Genomic DNA, 4,031 nt, shown 5'->3' on the forward strand with positions numbered 1-4,031 from the left:
GGTAAGCGAACTGTAGTGGGTCCAGTGTGTCTGGTAGTGAAGAAATACCATAGGACAAAATGCAGCATAAACCCTGCCAATCTGATGCAATGCTAACACAGAGAGGCGGGAAACAATTTACACTGAGATCCACACCTATGGGCAATTTAGAATCACCAGTTAACCTAACCCCACAAACAGCAAGTATTTTGGAAGAAACTGGGGTACCTGGAGAGGACCCACACAAACATAGGGAGAGCATGCAAACTCCATACAGATACTGGCGTCGAACTCAGCACTTTTGTGCTATAAGGCAACAGTGCTAACCCCCACAACACCATGCTGTCGACAAATGAACATAACTACAAATATAAAGACTTTTTTTTTTACTTGGATGATGTAGCTAATGTATCCCTGAGGTCTGCCAGGCCTTTACTGCAGGCCTTTCAGTTGCTGCTTGTTTGTGGATCTCTCTCCCTTTAGTTTTGCCTTCAGTAACTGGGTGGGTGGAGATTGGCTGACTGACTTGGCCATTAAAGAATAAACAGTTTCTTTATCTCACTTTATAAAGTTTTTGCTACCTCTTTAATTTCATTTGGGTTATAAACCTAGTGATGACCTCCTTCACTTGCATCGGCATCTCTTTGGACCTTGTATTGAGAGTTCAAGTGAAAAAATACCAAATACAAAGTAACCACTTGGAATCAACTCCAGATCTTTTATATGATTAATTTTTCATGGGATAATATGGGAACAGGCCTCACCTGACCATGAAACAGCTTTTCAGTCAAATATTCAATTATGTTTGAGCCTCTGAAAATGGGGGCTACGTATAAAACTTACTGTAATTCCTAGTTAATGAATTAAAAAAAAAACTTTCTGAAACCTATTGATTTAAATCTGAAACTGAATTTTGGTTGTTTGATTTAAAATTCAGTGTTGTGTTATATAAAGAGACAATTACAAAAATTGTGTCATTGTCCAATTGCTTATGGATCCAACTGTATTGCTGTATCTCAAAGGTGTAGGTATGGGTGCAATTTTGAGGACCTACGCCAAGCTGACAAAGTTTCAAAGAATCTATATCGGCTTCTCAGGAGAAATACTGATGCGGATGCTTCAGTTGGTCACAGTTCCTCTCATTGTGTCAAGTGTGATTATGGGTAAGCCATGAGTACTTTTCCTACCAACTATTACATTAACTCCCACATTTTCTACACCTGGATTTTAAATGAGCAAAGTGGTTGTTCGTCAAATGTCTGATAAAAATCAATAATAAATATATCTAAGAATAATTCTCCTTGCAGTTTTAAATTTAACAATGAAAACTGACATAATGACAATCCTATATGAAATTTTTAAAAAAGCTACATTTTGACAGTTGTCTGAGACACATCACTCCACAGCTCACTGATCAAACAAACTGCAGTGGTTTCAATGTGGACACAACACAGAAAGATTTATGATCAGGAAAATGTAATATTTTTCTTCTTTTAGGTATTATATGGTTTGGACACTGTATTTTCTTTAGCTGTATTGTAAAGTAATTTTACTGTTTTTTTCTTTGTATTATTTTTATACCATGTCTTTAACAGGAGTTTGTGGTGTAAGTGTTGGCATATCCAGAAGAATCACTGCACGAGCGATAATATACTTTGTCTCAACCACTGTTTTGTCTGTAGGTGTAGGTAAGAGAAATTTTGTTTTAGCTTCAGGAATCTTTGCTTATCTTTTAAGACCTTTGTTTTTCTATGTTAAAGCATTAGACTTCCCAAAAATATTATCTGTATATCTGTGCACTCCATAATGTTTGGGACAATGACACATTCTTTTTGCCTCTGTTCACCACCACAGGGGATTATAAATCAAACAATCAATTTTACAAAAGGTAAAAAGTTATATCTGTTTTTGTACATGGTCATGGAAGAGCATGGTCTTTGGGGTTGAGATAAGGTAATTGATCACCATATTGATTGTTTCATTTACAATCCACTATGATAGTCTACAGAGGCAAAACTAATAAATTTAGACCTGCTTAAGCAGAGTGCGTTGTTTTTGTTGCTGCAGAATATTTATTTCTCTGTTAAAACTCTTATTATATATTGTAGGAATATTGTTGGTAGTGGTGATCAAGCCTGGGATGACACTGTTTTTGATGATGACGATGATGAAGCCTTCTCAACAGTGGATGTCTTGTTGGATCTAATAAGGTAAGAAGAAAGTTTGTTTTCTCAGAATCCTTCCTAACTCTTACTTTTCTTGCATTTATTTAGGTGTCATTTTCCAGTTTAGCATGATTTAGATCAGTCAGTCAAATCCTTTAATCTGAGAAAAACTTCTTTAACTTTATAAAAACAAACAAATATAAATTTTCTCTTAATGTGCATTGCTGCAGCTCTCATTTTCACCCTCTGTCTGAAACAATTGTTTTTTGCTCATCTTTGATGAAATGGGGAGTCTGTTGTGATTGGTCAGCTGGCCTAGCTATAATGGAAATAAAAAAATCAAATTTAATCTGTGTTTCGTGGCGCACAATAGATCCAGGAACAGAAATGGAAGAAACTGCTACATTATATAATTCCACATTATATTGGTGTAATGGAATGTTGTTACCATTTCTAACATTATTTGCGTTGTGTGTGTAGCGTCAGACAATCCTAAGAAAGTTGAGCTGCACTGTCGCACAGGAGATGGAATGAAAACACAGCATCACACAACAACACATCTCTCTTCTCTTTTCTTTCTTCTGACCCCCCAAACAGTTTAGGCAGACAGCTCACCCTTTCTTTTAAGTAACATATGTGTTAATGTTTAACAAAGGTTTAGATTATAACTTTAAAGCACCACTTTTCTCTTTTAAGTGCTTCAACACTAAACACCAACTAATAGCTTTTATCTTCTATGATGGTTGTTTTCTTGACTCTTTTTCAGAAATATGGTGCCAAAAAACCTGGTTCTGTCAAGCTTTAAACACGTATGTTTTATTACTTACACCAAGCAGACAATCTGATATTCATGGTTATTTATTAATTATGTTAATTATTCTTATTTATATATTTTTTTCTCATTAGTACAAGACCCAGAAGGTGTTGGTGAACATTGAATCAGACAATAACAATTCTGCCTCTGACACGGTAAATGATTTGTGAAATCACAGTGATGACTTCTGTTGGAAAGTTGATCTCAATGAATTTCTCATTTTTTATTTCAGGAAGAGACGCAAGTACGTCTAGTGGGCAAATACATTGATGGACTTAATACACTGGAGGTGATTGGAATGTCTTTTATTTTTGGCCTGGCCCTCCGGAACATGGGCGAAACAGGGAAACTCCTCATGGATATCATCAGCGCCGTTAACGAAGCCACCAAGGAAGTGGTTAAGATGATAATTGGGTACACTGATATAGTTCCTACAAGGAGGCCATTCAACACCTAAGAGATAGCATGCAAAGATTTAAATTATATAGGTGGACTGATTTCCTGATTGTCATACACTATCAAAAACAAATCATTTTTTCAGGGTGTAAAAACTAACACATTTAATGTTAACCGGATTTTCAAATAAACCCATTAATTTAATTCTATTGTTTCCTTTTAGCCTATAGGAGTAATGTTCATGACTGCAAGTTACGTCATTGAGGTTGGGGAAAAGTGGGATGCTGTCCTCAAACTGGGAAAGTTTACAGCAGTGGTTATTACTGGGTATGCTTAATGTAAATGCATACTTTACTAGCACCTTCTTGTCAGTCAGTAAAATTGGAATAACTCAAATTCAAATTCAAATTCAAATTCAAATTTTATTTGTCACACACACACAACCATACACAGTATGACATGGGGGTGAAATGCTTGTAGCTTGTAACTCGTATTCATATTGTATTTTTTGTCTGTTTTTAGGCTGTTCATCCATGCAGGAGTAATTTTACCACTGATCTATGTCATGTTTGTGAGACAAAACCTCTTTCCCATCATAAAAGGCGTTTTTCCGGCCTTGCTGAGCACCTTGCTCATCTCACGCAGGTTAGAATTTTAGAACTGTATAATACCGTATC

This window comes from Pundamilia nyererei, unplaced genomic scaffold (assembly GCF_000239375.1).
Source record: "Pundamilia nyererei isolate P.nyererei 1_Seehausen unplaced genomic scaffold, PunNye1.0 scaffold00065, whole genome shotgun sequence".
Taxonomy (NCBI): Eukaryota; Metazoa; Chordata; class Actinopteri; order Cichliformes; family Cichlidae; genus Pundamilia; species Pundamilia nyererei.